At 40.0% G+C, this 23,408-nt stretch overlaps 1 non-coding gene and 1 pseudogene across 1 annotated transcript; one reads left to right on the top strand and one right to left on the bottom strand.

The window, feature by feature from the left end:
• Positions 1 to 7,913: 7,913 nt before the first annotated feature.
• On the top strand, positions 7,914 to 8,653 carry LOC116747060 (annotated as a pseudogene).
• A 9,905-nt stretch (positions 8,654 to 18,558) lies between these two features.
• Positions 18,559 to 18,665, bottom strand: LOC116748221. The gene has a single exon (XR_004348232.1). It is a non-coding gene; the product is annotated as a U6 spliceosomal RNA (small nuclear RNA).
• Between the last annotated feature and the right edge of the window lie 4,743 nt (positions 18,666 to 23,408).

Here is a 23,408-nt window from a genome sequence, read left to right as displayed (position 1 = left end):
GACCAGGGATCGAACCCATGTCCCCTGCATTGGAAGGTGGATCCTTAACCACTGGACCAACAGGGAAGTCGCCGGGAGTGTCTTAAACAGACAAGAAGAGTCTATCTGAAGGTAGTTAGGAAGAGTTTTACATTTACCAGGAAGGGTCTCAGAGACAGGAAGAATCTCAAATACTTCAGGAATGGTCTCAAACGATTAAGAAAGGATTTAAAAATGGTCAGGAAGGGGAATTCCCTGGCAGTCCAGTGGTTAGGACTCGGTGGTTTCATTGCCGGGGCCCGGGTCCAATACCTGGCTGGGGAACTAAGATCCCACAAGCCACGAAGCGTGGCCAAAAAAAAAAAAAGACAAAAAAAACTTGTCAGGAAGGGTCTCAAATGAGTCAGGATGAATTTCACGTATCTCAGGAAGGGTTTAAAATACATCAAGAAGTTTCTCAGTATCTCAAATATGTTAGGAAGGATTTTAGTTTTTTCATTATTGTTTTTTTTGGCCATGCCACACAGCTTGTGGGATCTTAGTTCCCTGACCAGGGATCAAACCCTGGCCCCTGGCAATGGAAGCTCGGAGTCCTAATCACTGGACCACCAGGGAATCCTCAGGAAGGATTGTAAATAAGGCTGGAAATGCCTCCAATATCTCAGCAAGGGTCTCCACCATACAAGAATGGTTCAAATACATCACTAAAGAGCTCAAACACTCAGGAAGATTTTAAAGCATGTTTCAAAGCCATTAGGAAGGGTCTCAAATACATCAGTCTCAAACACGTCTTGACAGTGTTAAATAGACAGCATCTCAAACTGAGAGGGAGTCTCAAATGTATCAGGAAACGTCTCACACAGCTTAGTAATAGTCTTAAATATGTCAGGAAAATTCTCATATACCTCAGCAGGGATCGCAACTAGTCAGGAAGGGTCTCAAACATGTCTGGGAGGCTTTCCAAGGGTCAGAAAGGCTGTGAGACAAGCGAAGAAGGGTGCCAAAGTCATCACCAAGAGTCTCCAACAGTCCAAAAGGGTCACAGAAATGTCAAGCAGGGCCTCATACTTGTAAGGGTGTTTCTCAAACAGGCAGGCAGGGTCTCAAATATGTTGGAAAGTTGTTTCCCCAAAAGTCAGTATCTGATTGTAATCAGGAAGAGTTTTAAGTACATTAGTAAGGATCTCAGAACCAGGAAGAGTCTCAGGTACTTCGGGAATGGTCTCAAACAGCTCAGCAAGAGTTTCAAACAAGTCAGAAAGGTTTTCAAATATATCAGGAAGAGTCTCAGAAAAATAGGGAAGGGTCTTAAACGGGTCAGAAATGGTCTCAGATTCCTCAGGTAGAGTTTAAAATACATACAAAATGGTCTCCAATAGACAGTCTCAAAAATGTCAAAAAGAATTTCAAACAAGTTAGGATGAGTCTCAGATATGTCGGGAAGGGTTTCAAATAAATCAAGGAGTCTTTCAAGACATGAGGAAAAGTCTCAAGTAGGTTAGGAAGTGTCTCACGTATGTCATAAAAGGTCTCAACCATGCAGGAATTGTTCACATACATCAGCAAGGATCTCAAGCATGACAGGAAGTGGCTCAAACAGTCAAGAAGAGTTTCAAACATGTTGGGAAGGGGCTCAAATATGTCAGGAAGTAGCTCAAAACAAGTCAGGAACAGTCTTAAAGTAGTCAGGAAGGGTCTCAAACACACCAGGAGAAGTTGGAAACATTTCAGGAATAGTCTTAAATACATCTGGAAGCGTCTCAAAAGGCAGAGTCTCAAATAGAAAAGTTCTCAAACCTCTTAGGAAGCATCTCATTAAGTCAGATAGGGTCTCAAACATGTCAGAAATGGTCTCAAATAAGTCAAGAAGGGTCTCAAATATGTCAGGAAGGATCTCATACTCAGTAGGCATTGACAGTAAGTCATGAAGAGTCTCAAATAGACAAGAAGAATCTAATACACATCAGAAAGAAACTAAAACAACTTAGGAATGGTGCCACGTAGTCATAAAGACTGTCAAAACAAGTCAGGAAGGGTCTCAAATACTTTAGGTACAATCTCAAACAAGTTATCTCTGACACCTCAAAAAGTGTCTCAAAAATGTCAAGAAGAGATTCAAACAGTCAGAAACGGTTTCAAGCAAGCCAGGAAGGGGTCAGATATATGCAAGGGTCTCAAATGTGTCATGAATGTTCTCAAACAAGCCAGGAAGAGTCTCAAACATGGCAGGAAGATCTCAGGAAGCGTTTTCATTACCTCAGGAAGGGTCTCAGTCAGGAAGAGTCTCAACAAGTCAAGAAGTGCCTCAGGGTTTCCCTGGTGGCGCAGTGGTTGAGAGTCCGCCTGCCGATGCAGGGGACGCGGGTTCGTGCCCCGGTCCGGGAAGATCCCACATGCCGCGGAGCGGCTGGGCCCGTGAGCCTTGGCCGCTGAGCCCGTGCGTCCGGAGCCTGTGCTCTGCAACGGGAGCGGCCACAGCAGTGACAGGCCCGCATACCACACACACACACACAAAAAGTGTCTCAAATATTTTTGGAAAGGTCACAAATAGAAAGAGAGAGTTTCAAATAATCAACCTAGTTCTCTAAAACGTCAGGAAGTCTCCAACAAGTAGCGAAGGATCTGAAACATGTCTGGAAGAGGATGAAATACATGAGGAATTTTCTCAAATCAGTCAGGGGCTCAGACATCTTAGGAAGAGTCTCAAGCATGTCAAGAAGTTTCTCACATAGCGTCAAAGGCTGTCAAACAAGTCATGAAGGGTCACAAACACGTCAGTAGGGTCTGAAATATGTCAGATGGGGTGTCCAACACGGCAGGTATCATCTCAAACAAGTTAGGAAGCATCTAAAATTGTCCAGAAGAGTTTTAAATATGTGAGTCTAAAACAGAGAGGAAGAATCTCAACACATCAGGAATGGTCTTAAACACATCAGGAAAGTTCTCGAACAAGTCTGGAATAGTCTCAAATCAGCATGGGTCTCCAAGTTGTCAAAGTTTTAGATATATTGGGAAGGATCTCAGGCAGGAAGAGTCTTAACTATGTTGGGGGTTGTCTCAAATGTTATCAGGAAGCATGTCAAAGTCCTCAGGACTAGTCTCAAAAACATCAGGGTGGGTCTCAAGTCCATCAGGAGGTATCCCAATCAAATCAGGAACGATCTCAAATATGTCAGAAAGCTCTGACATGAAAAGCTAGGTCTGAAACAAGTTAGGGATGGTCTCAAACATGTCGGGAAGAGTCTTGAACAAGTTAGGAAGGGTCCCATACAAGTTAGGAAGGGTATCTAATTCATCAGACAGAGTCTGAAACAAGTCAGGAAGGGCTTGAATAAGTCAGAAAGGGTCTTAAAAAGTCAGAAATCTTCTCAAATATGTCAGCAAGGGTCTTAGCTTAGACAAGGACAGTTCATTTCTAAGGAAATGATTTCACCCACTTGTGTATCGTCACGATGATTCTGAGCCTCTAGCTGTATGCTCTGATGTGCTCAGAACTTCAGATAGGGCCAGAAACATGTGGCCATTCCATCCTCTCCATCCCCTCCCTCCCATATTTGCTTTATGGCCAATTGATACAATGCCAGACTCTTCTGACATAACTTCCAGGTCATGGTCAAAGAGCCAGTATTTATTTCCTTCTCCATACATTTATATCACAGCTGTCAGCTGGGATCTTTTCAACAGCAAAACGACTCCAAGCTTAGAAGCACCTAAGGGTTTTTTTTTTTAAGGCCTTTTGGTTTGTTTGTTTGGTCATTTGTTTTTTGATAAGCTATGCTAAAATTAATAGCAGTTAACAATTCTGCACAAAGAAATTTAGTGAGCAAAACTGCCATCATTATTTTGCTTTATAGAAAGCCAGGAAGGGGTCTTGTATAGAAATTAAACGGTGGCATGCTTGTGATTAGCAGTTTACATCCTCTTCCAGTGGAAAATAAACACAGTGTTCAGCATGGCTGGATTCCCCGCTTCCTTGTTTATAGAGGTGACTGGGTGTCTTTATCAATCATTTGTTTACTGTAAGTGTTCCAATTAGAAGCAAAGCTCCTTAGGTAAAATTCACATTGCCCAAGCTTGCCCCTAACTTTGCATTTATTAGCTCTAGAATACACGAGAGTCAGCAATTGTTGGTCAAAGGATAAGAGAAGAAATATGTGGAAAGCTGTTATGCCTTGGAACTAAAGAATTAAGGAAAGAATACCTTGGAAGGGAATGCTAATATTTCCTCAAGTCTCCAGAATTATTGCCTGGGAGAACAGTATTGAATTACAATTTGTCAAATTAATAACCATAAAAATTAAAAATAGATGACCTAATTTGGTCTCATAAATTATTTTTGAGAACCACTGACTCATGCCAAGGTGTTTCTGCAGTGAAGACTTGGTCCTGCCCTGGTTTCTCCTCTCAGGGGTGAGGGGCTAGCGGCTGCCTAGCCCCTCTGATTCCCCAGGCCCTGGCTTAGTCTGCAGAGAAGCAAGAAAAGTATCAGCCAGTGTGGTCCAGTTACCTTCTAGAGACATATATGAGTACTTTTTTTGGTGTGATTCTTGGAATCTATATTTTCATCTATGGACCAAGTACTGAGGAAACAGGAACACTTGGTGGTGGATTAAAGAGGGCTACAAATTCTTTGCCCCTGTCCGCATTAAGAGGTAGAGTTTATTTCCCCTACCGTTGTGTCTGAACAGGGCTTGCCACTCGTTAACCAACAGAATGTGGCAGAAGTGACCCTGTGCCAGTTGCACGCCCTGAGAACTGGCAGCTTCCTCTTCGCTCTTGGGCACTTCCTCCACCATCAAGTGAGAAGCCCGAGTGACATGGAGAGGCCATGCGTAGATGCTGTGGACAACAGCCCTAGCTGAGCTCTCAGCCAACGGGTGACATCAACTGCCGGCCATCTGTGTGAGTCGTCTTGGTTGTTCCAGCCCAGTTCAACCACCAGATGACTGTAGTCCCAGCTGACAGCAGACAGAGTAGAAGAAGCTCCCAGCTGATCCAAGTGAACCCACAATAGATAACTGAAACAATTAAGCATTAGCTGCCCCTAATATCTATGGAGCACGGCCAGCCACTGTGCCAAGTGCTGAGTGCTTTGTATTCTCTATCTTATTTAATCCCCCCAAGCAACCCCAGGTGAGAGCTATTATTATGATGCCTGCTTGACCAGTGAAGAAATTGAGCTTTGAGCTTCAGAAATGTTAAGTATCTGACAAAGTTAGTGAATACTGGTGCTAGAACTCAAACTCAGGCTTGCAATAAACCATAATGGAAAAGAATACGAAAATGAATATGTACACACACACACACACACGCACACACACCCCGAATCACTTTGCTGTATACCAGAAACACAACACAGCATTGTAAATCAACTATACTTCAATTAAAAAAAAAAATAAATAAACCACAGACCCAATTTCAAAGCATGCCCCTCTGCCGTCCAAATGATCTGCTTTAGTCAGATTAGGCAAAAAGGAATTCCCATAAACTTTACTAGGCAAAAAACATACGGATTTATATGGAAAAAACATACTCAAGCCTCAACTCAATGCTCCAAAGAACACTTAAAAAACCCCTTTTTACTCTGGAACATTTCCAAACATATATACTAGTAGGACAGTGTATGAACCACCATGTACCCATCACGTGGTTTCAACAATTACGAACAGATGACCAATCTTGTTTCCTCTACATTCCCAACTACGTTTTTCACCCCACCATGAGATTATCTTAAAGCAAGTCCCAGACATTATGTCTTCTCATCTGTAAATATTTAAGTATGTATCTCTAAAAGGTAAAAACTTTTTCCCCCAGGCATAACCCTTATCACAGCTAAAAAATATTGACAGTTTAAAAATATCATTTATATCCAGTCAGTGTTCAAAATCTTCCACATTATCTCATAGTTATTTGTTTTAATAGTTGGTTTCTTCAAATGAGGAACCAGACAGGGTCCCTCATTGCATGTGGTTAATGTATCTCAAGTCTTTTTGATAGGTGACTCCTTCCTCTTATATTCTTGCTATTTGTTTGCAGAAAAAAATGGACACATCTGCTCTGGCAAATTTCCCACAGTCAGTATTTGGCTGATTGTATCCATGTCTCCAGTGTCATTTAATATGTTCCTTTAAACCCTGTGTTTCCTATAAAGTGGCAGTTAGGTTTACAGGCTTGATCAAATTCAGGTTTGATTTTACTGGCAAGAATACTTCATAGTATCCAGTCTTATATTTAGGTCTTTAATCCATCAGCCTTTCACCTGATGGAAAACGTTGCCTTGATCCATTATTTCATTAGGGCTTACAAATTTGTGAGCTTCTAATTGTCATTCCTTCTGCCTTTATTAGTGGGAATTTTTCTGTAATAAAGAACTTTCTTTTCTCAACTGTTTGGATACCCTGAAGTACAGTTCATATAAGAGAGGCAGAATAAGTGCTTGATTCCTTACCTTTGTTCACCAGTATTGTCTAAAGATGACCAAAGAGCTTTTTAGAAAAATCATTACGAGCCTATGGATTTTTAGCATATGTCATGTATTTCAATTCATTACATTCATTTTTTTAATTCCTCACTTTTAACCATTTCATTGAGATTCTAATTCACATACCATACAATTCACCCATTTAAAATGCACAATTCAATGGTTTTTAGTGTATTCACAGAGTTGTGCAATCATTACCATAATATAATTTTAGAACATTTTCATTCTGCCAAAAAGAAACCCTATACCCGTTAGCAGTTGCTCCCCAGCTTGCCTAAGGTTCCAACAACCCTACGCAACCACTGATCTACTTTCTGTTTCTATTGATTTGCCTATTCTCGACATTTCCTTTGAATGGAATTGCACCACATGTAGCCTTTGGCTTCTTTCCCTGAGTATAATGTCTTCAAGGTTAATCCATGCTGTAGCATGTGTCAGTACATTTTAGCACCAAAATATATTCCATTGTATGGATGAACCATATTTGTTTACTCATCATCAGTTGATGGACCTTTGGGTTTGTAGAGGGTTGAATGGTGGCCTCCAAAAAGATATGGCCATCTCTTAACCCCTGAAACCTGTGAACATGACCTTATTTGGAAAAAGCTTCTTTGCACATGTAATTAAGTTAGGGATCTCAAGATGAGATCATCCCAGTGTGCCCTAAATCCAGTGACAAATATCCTTATAAGAGACACATAGAGGAGAGAGAGAGAGAGAGAGAGAGAAGGAGGAGACATGTAAAGATCAAGGCAGAGATTGGATTGATGGGGTCACAATAAGCCAAGGAACCACTGGAGACACCAAAAGCTGAAAGAGGCAAGGAAGGATTCTGCCCTAGAAACTTCAGAGGGAGCACAGCCCTACCAGCACTTTGATTTCAGACTTCTGGCTTCCAGAACTGTGAGGGAATAAATTTCTGTTGTTTTTAGCCGCCCTGCAGCCTTAGGAAACAAATACAAGGTTATTTTCACTTTTTGGCTATTATGAATAATGTTGCAATGAACATTCACATACAAGTTTTTGTGCAGACGTATGTTTTCATTTCTCTTGGGTATATACCTAGGAGTGGAATTGCTGGATCATATGGTAACTGTATGTTTAACATTTTGAGCAACTACCAAATTGTTTTCCAAAGCAGCTGCACCATTTTACATTCCCACCAACAACATATAAGGGTCTCAATTTCTCCACATCGTCACCAACACTTATTATCATGTGTATTTTTGATTATAGCTAGCCTGTTGGGTGGAAAGTGGTTTTGATTTGCATTTTCTAATGCAGTTTTGAGGTATCTTTTCACATTTTTATTGGCGTGTACATTTTCTTTTGAGAAATGTCTACTCAGATCCTCTAGAGTTTGGACATTTCTGGCCACCACTGGCTTCAATATGGCTGCCCCCAGGGAAAGGCGAGGCTAATGTGAGAGTGCAGACCCTAACTCCCTCCTTGCATGGATAGTAGCGCAGCGTTCAAGAGATGGAAGGTGCAAGTATCTGAGCAAAGTGGGCCTCAGCTGGAAAGGCAGTGTGGACGAGGATGTGGTAGAGCTTGTGCAGCCCTTGACTGGGCGAGAACAGTTTTTCACCGCCAGTTCCTGCGCTGGCTGCATCATCCTCCTAGACGGGGGTATAAATGGTTTTGAGGTTCAGAAACAAAACCGTTGCTGGCTACTGGTTACACACAAACTGTACGTGAAAGATGATGTGATTGTAGCCCTAAAGAAAGCGAATGGTGGTGCCATTTTGAAATTTGAACCACTTGTTCTTCATGTGCAGTGTGAACAGTTGCAGGATGCACAGATTCTGGAAAAATTTTGTGATTATACTTGAATTTATAGCATTCAGTGGCAATAGATTCTGCTTTCAGGAGCTCTGGCGTAATAGTGGGAAAGAGAGGAAAGACTGTGTTGGCTGTCCAGAGCACACATGGCTTAGAAGTTCCATTAAGCCATAAAGGAAAACTGATGGTGACAGAGGAATATATTGACTTCCTGTTAAAGATAAGCAAATCAAAAAATGGAGGAAAGCAAGAAGAGAATTGAAAGGTTTTCTGCCTATAACATGGTTTGTAAAAAGAAACTATTTCTACTACCTCTCATCCCAAAGAGAAAATCAAAGAGAAAAATAACTCATCATATACTCATAAGAAAAAAAGAAACCCAGAAAAAGCACATGGCAAATGTATTACTGAAGAAAGTGATAAATAACTTGAAAATGATGATCACAATGATCCAGGAATCAGGGTGTAACTGTCTTCCCTGAAGACTGCTGAGATTTGGTTCCAAAGTGTCTTGGTAGAATAATGTTTCTAATAGATTTTATAAAGTTGCTCTATATAAGAGTATTTTAGTCTGTTGAGTGTATCAGCCTGTCAGTAAAGCAAGATTTAATTTTTTTCTATATTTTAGAGAAACCCTTAGCTTTAAAAAATACCTGTGTATAATATTTGCTCTTAAATACCATCTTTTTTAGTCACATAGTCATTGAAAAAATAAAATTATGATTTTTAATGCCAAAAAAAAAGATCCTCTGCTCAGTTTTAGGTTGGGTTGTCTTTTTATTATTGAGTTTTAAGAGTTTTTTTTTTTTTTTTTAAACATATTCTGGGGCTTCCCTAGTGGCGCAGTGGTTGGGAATCCGCCTGCCGATGCGGGGGATGTGGGTTCGTGCCCCGGTTCCGGGGGGATCCCGCGTGCCGCGGAGCGGCTGGGCCTGTGAGCCGTGGCTGCTGGGCTTGCGCGTCCGGAGCCTGTGCTCCGCAACGGGAGAGGCCGCAGTGGCGAGGGGCCCGCGTGCCGCAAAAAAACCCCCAAACCCCCCCCCCCAAAAAACCAAAAAAACATATTCTCCATATAAGTCCCTTCTTAAGGATATATTTGCAAAATTTCCTTCTGGCCTTTGTCTTCTCACTTTCTTGAAGTATTGTTTGCAGCATAAAAGATTTTAGTTTTGGTATAGTTTAATTTCTCTCTTCTGTTGTTGCTGCTTGTGCTTTTGGTGTTGTATCTAAGAATCCATTGCCTAACCCTAGGTCATGAATATTTACTCCTATATTTTCTTCTAAGAGTTTTATAGATTAAACTCTTACATTTAGGTCTTTAATCCATTTTGAATTAATTTTTTGTGTATGTTGTGAGGTAAGTGTCCAACTTCATCCTTTTGCAAGTGGATATCTAGACGTCCCAGCACTTCTTTTTTAAAAAATTTAAAAACATTTTATTGAAGTATAGTTGATTTACAATATTTCAGGTGCACAGCAAAGTGATTCAGATATACATATTCTTTTTCAGATTCTTTTCCATTATAGGTTATTATAAGATATTGAATGTAGTTCCCCATTGTTTCCAGATATTGAGTACAGTTCCCTGCTGTTTATCTATTTTATATATCTGTAAATCCCAAATTCAAAAGTTATCCCTCCCCCCTTTCCTCGTTGGTAACCATAAGTTTGTTTTCTATGTCTGTGAGTCTATTTCTCTTTTTTTTTTTTTTTTTTTTTTTTTTTTTTTTTATAAATTTATTTATTCATTTATTTATTTTTGGCTGTGTTGGGTCTTCGTTTCTGTGCGAGGGCTTTCTCTAGTTGTGGCAAGCGGGGGCCACTCTTCATCGCGGTGCGCGGGCCTCTCACTGTCGCGGCCTCTCTTGCTGCGGAGCACAGGCTCCAGACGCGCAGAGCTCAGTATTTGTAGCTCACGGGCCCAGCTGCTCCGTGGCACGTGGGATCTTCCCAGACCAGGGCTTGAACCCGTGTCCCCTGCATTGGCAGGCAGACTCTCAACCACTGCGCCACCAGGGAAGCCCTATTTCTCTTTTGTAAATAAGTTCATTAGTATTATTTTTTAACATTCCACATATAAGTGGTTTCATATGGTGTTTGTCTTTGACTTACTTCACTTAGTATGATAACGTCTAGGTCCATCCATGTTGCTGCAAATGGCATTATTTCATTCTTTTTTGTAGCTGAGTGATATTTCACTGTATATATGTATCACATCTTCTTTATCCATTCTTCTGTCAACGGACATTTAGGTTGCTTCCATGTCTTTGCTATTGTAAATAGTACTGCTATGAACACAGGGGCCAGCACCATTTCTTGAAAAGACTCTTCATTTCCCATTAAATAGTCTTGGCACGCTTGTTGAAAATTGTTTGACTGTAAGTGAGTGGGTTTATTTCTGGATTCTCAGTTCTGTTGCATTGATCTATATGTCTGTCTTTATTCCAGTGTCACACTGTCTTGATTATAACAGTTTTGTAGTAAGTTTTGAAATCAGGAAATGTGAGTCTTCCAACTTTGTTCTTTTTCAAGGTTTTGGCTATCGTGGGTCTCTTGCATTTCCATATGAATTTTAGGATTAGCTTGTCAATTACTGCAAAAAAGCAAGCTGGGATTTTGATAGGTATTGCACTGGATCTGTAGATCACTTTGGGAAGTATTACTACCTTACCCATAAACATGTGATAAGTTTTCATTTATTTAAATCTTTAATCTTTCAACAATGTTTTGTAATTTTCAGCGTATAAGTTTTACACTTCTTTTGTTAAATTTATTCCGAAGTATTATTTGATGCTGTCATAAATGGAATTGTTTATTTTCAGAGTGTTTATTGCTAGTGTATAGACGTACAGTTGGTTTTTGTTTATTGATCTTGTATCCTGCAATCTTGCTGAACTATTAGTTCTAGTAGTTTTTTAGGGGATTTCTGAGGATTTTCTATTTACGAGATCATGTCATGTGCAAATAGAGATATTTTTCCTTTTTCCTTTCCCATCTAGATGGCTCTTATTTCTTTTTCTTGCCAAGTTGTCCTGGATAGAACCTCCAGTACCATGTTGAATGGAAGTGTTAGGAGCAGGCCTTCTTATCTTATTCCTGACTTTAGGATCATTGTTCTTTTTAATGTTCAAATTGTTCCATCTTCAGCAAGTAGAACCCCTTAAAATTGATTACTGTGCCCTTTTGACATCAATAATATTTGATAGCTTCCATGTTTTGTGTTTTAATAGCTTATCTTGTATATATCCTGGTCCAGGGAGTCCTAGTTATTTTTACTGGGTAAAGTATATATATCACAGACACTAATAGTTTCAAAAAAGCAATAGTAGAATCATCACTAAAAGTTTAAGATTTTCTAAAATTTCTTTTGTCTATAGGATATATCCCACAAGAGATGTACAGTCAACACTATATATTTTAAATTATTTGACATAATTAAAAAAATTTAATTGAGGTATAATTGACACATAACATTATATATGTTTCAGATGTACAGATTTGATATTTGTATGTATTGTGAAATGACCATCACAATAAGTCTCGTTAACATCTGTCGCCATACATAGTTACAAACATTTTTTTTCTTGTGATGAGGACTTTTAAGATCTGCTCTCTTGGCAACTTTCAAATATGCTATACAGTATTATTAACTGTAGTCACCATGTTTTATGTTACATCCCCATGATTTAATTATTTTATAGCTGGAAGTTTGTACCTTTTGACACCCTTCACTCACTTCTCTCACCCCTAGCCTCCATCCCCCACCTCTGGCAATCACCAATCTCTTATCTGTATTTATGAGCTTGGTTTGTTGTTGTGTTGTTTCTAAATTCCACATGTAAGTGAGATCATATGGTGTTTGGCTTTCTCTGTCTGATTTATTTCACTTAGTATAATGCCCTCTAGGTCCATCCATATTGTTGCAAATAGCAGGATTTCATTCTCTTTTTATGGCTAAATAGTATTCCATTGTGTGTGTGTGTGTGTGTGTGTGTGTGTGTGTGTGTGTGTGTGTGTGATATCAACACACATACAACATTAACTTCTGATCAACTGGCTATTCATCAGAGATTCCCATGACCCCCTCCTTAGGTTTGATTAATTTGTTAGAACAGCTCACAGAACTCAGGAAACCTGTTCACTCACTAGATTACAGGTTTACTACAAAGGATATTAAAGGATATGAATCAACAGTCAGATAAAGAGATACACAGGACGAGGTCCTGACCAAGGGAGCTTCTGTCCTCGTGGAGTTTGGGGCCCAGCGTGGGGCACATGGAAGCATTCTGGTTGCCCAACCTGGAAGCTCTCCAAACCCCCTCCTTTTGGGGTTTTTTTGGAAGCTTCATTAGATACGCACGATTGATTAACGCATTGGCTATTGGCAGTTGAGTCAGCATCCAGCCCCTCTCCCCTGCCCGGAAATCAGGTGGTGGGACTGAAAGTTCCACCCCCTCTATTCTTGGTTGGCTTCCCTAGTAGCCCCCATCTTTAGGTGCTCTCCAAAGTCACCTCATTAACATGAACCCAGTTGTGGTAGAAAGGGGCTTGTTGTGAATAACAAGACACCCATTGCACCTTAATGTCTCTGAAGGAAACTGAGGGCAAGAGAACAAATATTTTAATGAAAAATGTTCCTATTGTTCTTATTGCTCAGGAAATTCCAAGGGTTTGGGTAACTATGAGCGAGGAACTGTGGATGAAGACCAAATATATGTGAGAAATGTATTTTGGTCATCTGAATGACCAAATCTCTATATTTCTGATAAATCATAGTATCGTAGAAACCAACATCGAGTCTGAGCGCTTCAAGGTGGTCTGCGTGCTCCCTCACCAAAGCCATAGCATAGCAAAGGTACAGCAGCACATAACCCAGCACCACAAATTTGCTCACGCGGACTTTTCCTTTGTCAAAAAATACAACGATTGGCTGAGTTAAAGTTCCTCTTTTCCTTATATATCGGTCAATGATTTCAGATTTAAGTGGCTTAATCATTACCTTAGGAAACCTAACATTTCTGGCATTTTTTCTTTAGGATAATTCATACGTAAAATTTAAATTTTCCCTTCCTCGGTCGATGTATCAGTTAGGATTAGATTCCACAGCGTGTAACAGAAACCCAGAGTACAGTGGCTTAAACATGATAGGGGTTTATTTTTTTTTCTCCCATGAAAGGAGTTCCGGAGTAGGCATCCAGGTCTGATATGGCAGCTCTACACACATCTAGGACCCAGGACCCTTCTTTCTGCTCCCCTATATTTGGTGCATGGCTCCCATCATCAAGATTGCTTCACAGTCCATGATGGCTGTTGCAACTCAGCCATTATATGTACACATTCAAGGCCATAGGCAGGAGGAAAGGGCAAGGGCAAAAGGTTAAATCACTTGCATTAGTCAGTTTTCTTTACAAAGCTTTCTCAGAAGTCTCACGCAATGACTTTTGCTTTCACCCTATCAGCCATCAATATCTGCAGGGAAAGCTGGAAAAGTATTGTTTTAAAGCTAAGCGCATTGCCACCCCCAATAATATAGGGTTTCTGTTCATAACAAAGAAGGGGAGAATGAACAGTGGATAGGTAACTAGCAATCTGTGTCACAGTCTGTCAACCGCAAGAATTGTAATTTTGTGAATTGCTTGTAGCACATTCTGAACACTGCCACTTTAAGACAACAGGACCCTTCCATAGGGTCCCATGACAGGGGAGGGCTTTCCACAGCACTTTGTCCAAAGCCATCCTGGATGCATCCTATTTTCTGCTACCTTGCTTCTTGCCAGCGCTGTGACCCTACTGCCTCTTCTCTTGCTTGGATTTGGTGACTCATACACCGATGCCACTCTGGGCTCCTGCTTGTGCCATTCAGCCTGGTGACCCTCCCCTCATTTCTGATCTTAACTCCTATCCCATTTCCAACTTTACCATTCCCAGGTGGTCCCTGACCCCTTCAAGCATCCAGCCTTTCATAAGGAATAAGTTCCAGTCCTAATGGTTGACAGTTACCATATCCATCTGTGTGTTTATCTATGAAATCGTAGCCCCCAAATGTTGTGGAATTTTTAATAACTAAGGGTAAATTGCTTCGTGGAAAGAGCACCAAACTAGCAGGCAGGAAACATGGGTTCTACACCTTCATTCTTAATTCTTCAACCAATAGTTTTTTGAGCACTTACTTTGTGTGAGTCACTGACCCAGCTCTGCTACTAATTAAGTGTGAGGGCTGGGGGATGTCACTTCACCTCTTTTTTCCTTTCCTGGACTAAATGAACTTGAAGGCTCTCTTAGCTTGTGCTCTTCTAGAAGCGGACCCTGAGACAAGGATTCAGAGGAATTGTGGTCAGATGTTTTGTAGCACGTCCTCCAATGGGGATGTGTTTGGTGTTTTTTCTCATGATTAGACTGGAGTTACAGGTTTTGGGGAGAAAGACCATAGAGGTAAAGTGCAGTTCTCATTACATCATATCACGTGTACAAACTATCAACATGACATCACTATCAGTGTTGACCTTGACCACCAGGCTGATACAGTGTTTGTCAGATTTCTCTACCATAAAGCTGCTCCTTCCTCCCGCCCTGCCCTGCCTTTCCATACTCTTCTCTTTGTAAGGACATTACTATATACCGCCGACACTTAAGGAGTTGGGAGATATACTCTACCTCCTAAAGGGTGGAGTATCTACATAAATTACTCGGAATTCTTCGGCACAAGGACATTTGTCTCTTCTTCCCCACTTACCTATTTATCTATTCGATCATTTATATCATGAGTATGGACTCATGAATATATGGGTTATAATCCAATAGTACTTTATTTTGTTACTCGAATTGTTCTAGCTTTGGCTACTGGGAGCTCTTTCAGTTCTTAGTTCCTTGACCAGGGATCGAACCTGTGCCCCTGCAGTGGAAGCACAGTCTTAACCGCTGGACTGCCAGGGAAGTCCCTGACTCCTTGTCCTTTAGCCATACCCCTTGAGTGTGTGTGTGTGTGTGTGTGTGTGTGTGTGTGTGTTCAGCACTACCTTACCTTCTGGCACTACAAGATGCTCTAGGCTTATTTTGTATATCCCCTGCCCCAGCTCTAGAATCAGCCATTTCTGCAAAGAGCCTGGGTGCCTTTTTTTTTTAATTAGAAAATGGTATTAGAAACCAATACCTAGGCACTAGGTGTGTTCATTGTTACTAGTTCATCATTGCTTCTTAGCATTCTCAGCTGATGGAGTAAGGAAACGTGTGTATACTAACCAATGTATATCTACATATCTATAAATAGTTCTATATGTATTCATCTATCTCGATATTAAGCTAAACATATCTCCATACTGATGTCTCCAAGTTTAATCCAGTACCAAAAGGATTATTCTAGCCTTCTCCTCTTGCTTGTCTGGAACCTTCCCCTCTAACGGCGAGAAACCTGGCTTCCATGATCTGCCACCTATTTGCTTAATTGCTCATGTCCAGGATACACGTACAGCAGCGTTAGAATTGTTAACCTCTACCCTCCATGGGAAACCACTTTATCAACCGGAATGTGCTGCTTATACACAGTTTCTTTTGTTTTTAGTCTTATAGTATCCACTCCTTTCCAAAGTTACTTAGGAACTTACCTTTTTTCCCACCCCCCTCAGTGAAGTTATTTCATGCATTTGTAATGTAGTTAGATTCTTTTGTCACAGTCTGTATTCCATCTTGGGATCCCTAGACCTCCTAAATGACTTTTTTTTTTTTTTTTACATCTTTATTGGAGTATAATTACTTTACAATGGTGTGTCAGTTTCTGCTTTATAACAAAGTGAATCAGTTATACATATACATATGTTCCCGTATCTCTTCCCTCTTGTGTCTCCCTCCCTCCCACCCTCCCTATCCCACCCCTCCAGGCGGTCACAAAGCACCGAGCTGATCTCCCTGTGCTATGCGGCTGCTTTCCACTAGCTATCTACCTTACGTTTGGTAGTGTATATATGTCCATGCCTCTCTCGCGCTTTGTCACACCTTCCCTTGCCCCTCCCCATATCCTCAAGTCCATTCTCTAGTAGGTCTGTGTCTTTATTCCTGTCTTACCCCTAGGTTCTTCATGACGTTTTTTTTTCTTAAATTCCATATACATGTGTTAGCATACGGTATTTGTCTTTCTCTTTCTGACTTACTTCACTCTGTATGACAGACTCTAGGTCTATCTGCCTCATTACAAATAGCTCAATTTTGTTTCTTTTTATGGCTGAGTAATATTCCATTGTATATATGTGCCACATCTTCTTTATCCATTCATCCGATGACGGACACTTAGGTTGTTTCCATCTCTGGGCTATTGTAAATAGAGCTGCAATGAACATTTTGGTACATGACTCTTGGAATTATGGTTTTCTCAGGGTATATGCCCAGTAGTGGGATTGCTGGGTCATGTGGTAGTTCTATTTGTAGTTTTTTAAGGAACCTCCATACTGTTCTCCATAGTGGCTGTACCAATTCACATTCCCACCAGCAGTGCAAGAGTGTTCCCTTTTCTCCACACCTTCTCCAGCATTTATTGTTTCTAGATTTTTTGATGATGGCCATTCTGACTGGTGTGAGATGATATCTCATTGTAGTTTTGATTTGCATTTCTCTAATGATTAATGAAGTTGAGCATTCTTTCATGTGTTTGTTGGCAATCTGTATATCTTCTTTGGAGAAATGTCTGTTTAGGTCTTCTGCCCATTTTGGGATTGGGTTGTTTGTTTTTCTGTTATTGAGCTGCCTGTACATTTTGGAGATTAATCCTTTGTCAGTTGCTTCATTTGCAAATATCTTCTCCCATTCTGAGTGTTGTCTTCTGGTCTTGTTTATGGTTTACTTTGCTGTGCAAAAGCTTTCAAGTTTCATTAGGTCCCATTTGTTTATTTTTGTTTTTATTTCCATTACTCTAGGAGGTGGGTCAAAAAGGATCTTGCTCTGATTTATGTCATAGAGTGTTCTGCCTATGTTTTCCTCTAAGAGATTGATAGTTTCTGGCTTTACATTTAGGTCTTTAATCCATTTTGAGCTTATTTTTGTGTATGGTGTTAGGGAGTAATCTAATCTCATACTTTTACATGTACCTGTCCAGTTTTCTCAGCACCACTTATTGAAGAGGCTGTCTTTTCTCCCCTGTACATTCCTGCCTCCTTTATCAAAGATAAGGTGACCATATGTGCATGGGTTTATCTCTGGGCTTTCTCTCCTGTTCCATTGATCTATCTTTCTGTTTTTGTGCCAGTACCATACTGTCTTGATTACTGTGGCTTTGTATTATAGTCTGAAGTCAGGGAGCCTGATTCCTCCAGCTCCGTTTTTCGTTCTCAAGATTGCTTTGGCTATTCGGGGTGTTTTGTGTTTCCATACAAATTGTGAAATTTTTTGTTCTAGTTCTGTGAAAAATGCCAGTGGTAGTTTGATAGGGATTGCATTGAATCTGTAGATTGCTTTGGGTAGTAGAGTCATTTTCACAATGTTGATTCTTCCAATCCAAGAACATGGTATATCTCTCCATCTATTTGTATCATTTTTAATTTCTTTCATCAGTGTCTTATAATTTTCTGCATACAGGTCTTTTGTCTTCTTAGGTAGGTTTATTCCTAGATATTTTATTCTTTTTGTTGCAATGGTAAATGGGAGTGTTTTCTTGATTTCACTTTCATAATTTTCATCATTAGTGTATAGGAATGCCAGAGATTTCTGTGCATTAATTTTGTATCCTGCTACTTTACCAAATTCATTGATTAGCTCTAGTAGTTCTCTGGTAGCATCTTTAGGATTCTCTATGTATAGTATCATGTCATCTGCAAACAGTGACAGCTTTACTTCTTCTTTTCCGATTTGGATTCCTTTTATTTCCTTTTCTTCTCTGATTGCTGTGGCTAAAACTTCCAAAACTATGTTGAACAAGAGTGGTGAGAGTGGGCAACCTTGTCTTGTTCCTGATCTTGGTGGAAATGGTTTCAGTTTTTCACCATTGAGGATGATGTTGGCTGTGGGTTTTTCATATATGGCCTTTATTATGTTGAGGAAAGTTCCCTCTATGCCTCCTTTCTGCAGGGTATTTATCATAAATTGGTGTTGAATTTTTTCGAAAGCTTTCTCTGCATCTGTTGAGATAAGCTCCCTCTGTAAGCTGTAAAGTTCTATGGGTTTTTTTTTTTTTTTTGAGAATTTGTCATAAGATTTGTTTACCCAGATGGGAAATGTTTTTACAGAGGTATTCATCATAATCTTGTTTGTAAGAGCAAAACATTTTTGAAAAAAATATCCATTAGTAGCAAAACAGATTTTGATGCATTTATGTAATGGAAAATTATGCAGATAAATATATGGAACGCGTCACAAATTTGCGTGTCATTCTTGCACAGGGGCCATGATAATCTTCTCTGTATCGTTCCAATTTTAGTATATGTGCTGCCGAAGCGAGCACAGTTCTATGGGTTTTGACAAATGCGTAGCACCATGTATCTGCCAGTATACTATCACACAAAATAGTTTCACTGACGTAAAAATCCCCTGTGCTTCACTTGTTCAACCCTCCCCCTTCCTCAAACCCCTGGCAACTGCTGATCTACTTACTATCTCTACAGTTTTGCCTTCTCCAGAATGTTATATAAATGGAACCATACAGTATATAGCCTTTTCAGACTGGGTACTTGAACTTAGCTATATGCATTTAAGATTCATCCATATTTTTTGCGTGGTTTGATAGCACATTCCTTTTTATCACTGAAGGACCTCTTGGTTGCCCCACTTTTTGGTGATTATAAATAAAGCTGCTATTAACATTCGCATGCAGGTTTTTTTTGTTTTTGTTTTTGCGGTTCGCGGGCCTCTCACTGTTGCGGCCTCTCCCGTTGCGGAGCACAGGCTCCGGATGCGCAGGCTCAGCGGCCATGGCTCACGGGCCCAGCCGCTCCGCGGCATGCGGGATCTTCCCGGACCGGGGCACGAACCCACGTCCCCAGCATCGGCAGGCAGACTCTCAACTACTGCGCCACCAGGGAAGCCCCGCATGCAGGTTTTTATGTGGACGTAACTTTTAAATCAGTTGGGTAAATACCTAGAAGCACAATTGCTGTATTGTGTGGTAAGACTACGTTTAGCTCTATAAGAAATTGCCCAACTAGTCTTCCAAAGTGGCTAGAATTTCTGTTGTTCCACATCCTTGCCAGCAATTGGTGTTGACATGTTTGTGGATTTTAGGATTCTAATAGGTGTTTATTGGTATCCTACTTTTAAATATAATCTTTGGTAGATTCTTTGGCATTATTTCTCCTACTCTGACATTTTATATTACCTTCCCCTTGGGGACTTCCATGTGGGCTTTTTGGTATCGTTTATGTCATAAGCTCCTCACTTTCTCCACATTTCTTGGTAGAAAAAGAGCTAGCTGCGGCCTTGGAGACAGTTTTAAGTGCATTGCTGATACGGATGCTGTATCATTGCTCTGTAATGAAATGAGGTGTCTAAAACTAGTACTTCCTCACTCACATCCTTTAAACAACACAGTTCTGAAGGTGTAATTCCAAGTTTTTGTGGGCAATTGACTGGCCTGAGCTATGATGACCAGAGAACAAAATTGCTCCAGGAACTAAAATACCGTTGGCGTAAAACAACTTCTGAGCCCTTTCCTCTTCATTTCTGCCAGGAATTGAAAACTCTGTCTTGACCCCAATTCATGATACAAGTCAATAGCCCCCTGCCCACATGTAGCTGGGCAAACGCTTGGTGCTTAGGCGAACTCTGAGGCCTCACCACTTGTCCTGTCGTCTTTCTTTCTGACCAGCTGTCCACATCCACATGGTAGTCTGGGTACCACTTAGTTATATTTTTATTTTAAGATAAAACACAGAAATGCACACAAAACCAATGTATAGATTAGTGAGTTATTATAAGGTCACACCTTCATAACTACCATCCAGGTGAAGAAGTAGTACTTTGCCAGCCACTCCATGCCCACGATCCTGATTTTTATAGTAATACTTTCCTCACACTTCTTTATGGCTTCATTATGCAAGTGTGCATCCTTAGACACTCTAGTTTAGACTTGCTCATTAAAAAGTTATTGATTCATCTTTTAAACCTCTTTTAATCTACAGGTCCCTTCTTCATCGCTTTCTTTTCCTTATATGTTACCTATTGAAGAACATGGACAATTTGACCTATAGAGTTTCCCACAATTTGAATTTTGTTGATGACACATTCATGGTGCATTTCAACATGTATCCTGTCCCCAACTTTTCTTGAAAATAGTCACCTGGATTCAGAGGTTTGACCAGACTTAAACTGGGTTTCTTTTGCAAGACTATAAGCAGTGCTGAGGTCTTTCATCAGGAGATACACAGCATCTGATTGTGTCTCTTTTTGCAACATTAGCACCTGTTGATTCTCATTGTCTGAATCAGTTACTTCATTGAGAGTTGCAAAATAGTGCTAATCTAATTCTGTCATTTTATTTGCATTTATTAGTTGGTTGGAATAACTTTACAAAGAAAAGCTTTCATGATGTACTATTTGGTTACCTAGTGGTACAGTTTCTATAGGAAAAGCAGGATATACATTTGATTCTTTCCCTTTATTTTTCAGATGATTTTTAAATTTCATTTTTAGTTTCCAGGTGGTGAATTTGTTCCCTGATAGCCTCCAAAGAGGCTAGTTTTAAAATATCACTATAAATTAAAATATTTAAACATACTTTATGGGTTTTAATCCATTACATTAAAAAAATTGTGGTCAAGGACACATAACATAAAATTTACCATTTTAGCCATGGTTAAGTGTACAGTTCTGTGACATTAAGTCTCCATTGCATTCTTCTACTTATTGAAGCTCAAACTGTCTCATCTGTTCCATTAAAAAAAAAAATCTTTATTTCTTAGTCCAGAGCCTTTTTTTTTTTTCCACACAGAGCCTTTTGAATGAAATTAGGAGAACCCTATTCTCAAATTTGCTTTCCTCTTACGTCCCTACTTTCCAATCAGCCCAAGCAAACATGAGCTAAAGTGAGAAGTGAAACACCCCACTGCACAGATGCTGTCTGCAGTGTCACAAGTTATGACTCACGTTTAGCCTGGAGATTGTCACCAGAGTCAGCGGGAGGAGACAGGCTAAGTGTGCCAAGGTTGAGGTTTTAAAATTAATGCAGTTTAAATATTGATGATGTTTAAATCTGAGCTGAATCTCTCCTATCCTGCATATATGCTTTATTAAAATTCATCACTGGATTTTTAACGTATGAAAGTGTTTGAGTTGCAAATACTTGAACATTTTTTTAAATTGGAAAATATGTGCACATAGAGCTTTCCCTTTTGAACTTTAACCCAGAATTCAGCAGCTGAATAGACAGCTGCAGAAAACTTGCACAATACAGTTGAATGGACAAGTTGTCCTAACCTTTATCCATTTCTCCCCTTTTGAGTCAATTGATTCCCTATTTTTATTTCCCCCTATTTTCCTTCTGGGTTTGCCCACTCAGTTGGACAAATAGTTGGGAATCCAACCTATAAGTGTACAGGGAAGCATTACGAGTTTCTTTTCTAAAGTCTATAGGAAGAATTTCCATAAAGAAATCAGAGCTCATAATGAAATGAATTTCAGAAAAATAAGAGCCCTTGTATAACTGTGCTGGGTATAAGGAAACACTGCATCAGGCACCATCCCAAAATGCTTTAAAAATTACAATACACCCAAATACCCCAATGCTGTGAAACCACTGTCTTAAGAAGTACTGGGCAATGACAGGAGATTGATGACCATGTCAAGTAAAATGGTATTTCCAAGACTATTTATTAAAAACAAAGGATAAATAAAAATAAATAATTCATTCATTTGACAAGTATTTCTGAAGTGCCAATTAAATAAAAGCCCTGTGCCCAGCACTGGGAATATGACTGTGAAAGATCTTCATGGATCCAATGGTTGCAAGGCAGAAGCTACTGATGTCAAGAATTGTGAAGGTTCTAAAATGAATAAGGCAAATGTGGTGTATACACACACACACACACACACACACACACACACATACACAAGGGGATACTATTCAGCCATAAAAAAGAAGGAAATCTTGCCATTTGTGACAACATGGATGGACCTTGAGGGCATTATGCTAAGTGAAATAAGTCAGAGAAGGACAAATAATGTATGATATCACTTATATGTAGAATCTAAACAACAACAACAATGACAACAACAAACCCCACAAAAAAACCCCAAACTCATAGAAAAAGAGATCAGATTTTGGTTGCCAGAGACATGGGTGGGGGCAGGGGGGATTAGATGAAAGTGGTCAAAAGGTACAAACTTCCATTTATAAGATAAATAAGTACTAGGGATGTAATATACAACATGATGACTATAGTTAACACTGCTGTGCGGTATATTTCTAAGTTGTTAAGAGAGTAGATCTTAAATGTTCTCATCACAAAGGAAAATTTGTTTTTGTAATTATGTAAGGTGATAGATGTTAATTAAACTTACTGCGGTAATCGTTTCACAGTATATGCAAGTCATTATGCTGTACAGTTATGTATGCTAAGTAAACTTACTTAGCACTGTATGTCAATTGCATCTCAATAAAACTGAAAAAGAATAAACACTTTTATTTTTAAAATAAACTGTGAAGGATCTTGAGATTCTACCCCATTAACTCGTCACAGTTTCCTGGTTGCTGGCAAGAGACATGTGACTTCTGGGTCAAAGGTAAAGGATTTTATGACTCATGGTGCAGCAAGCAGACTTGCTCCCCAAGTCTGATGAGGCTGATGTGGATGGGCTCAGATGGATGCCTGCACACACAGTGGACGGCGGTTACAGGAGAATAACTCTAAGGTTAGGGAACGTGAATCTTTTATAATAGATGGTAAGTAAACATGCTTGCCCTTTGCTGTGGAGGGAGATACCATCTCTATCTTCCAAGCCTCTTAGCTATACAAACATCCATGGAGAGACAGTCCGGAACAAGCCAAGGCCAGTCTAGATCAGCCAACAGGCAATTACTCACAGACGTGTGGATGAGCCTTGCCAAGACCTGCAGGGTTGCCTAGCTGGCCTCTGGCTGACCCCAGACATGTGAGCAATGAACACTGTTGTATATCACTGAGGTTCTGTGGTTCCTCGTTAAACAGCATTATTGTAGCAATAAACAACTGATGCCATCACCAATGGCTTCTTA

This window comes from Phocoena sinus, chromosome X (genome assembly GCF_008692025.1).
Source record: "Phocoena sinus isolate mPhoSin1 chromosome X, mPhoSin1.pri, whole genome shotgun sequence".
Classification (NCBI taxonomy): Eukaryota; Metazoa; Chordata; class Mammalia; order Artiodactyla; family Phocoenidae; genus Phocoena; species Phocoena sinus.
This window is presented reverse-complemented; position numbering and strand designations above follow the sequence as displayed.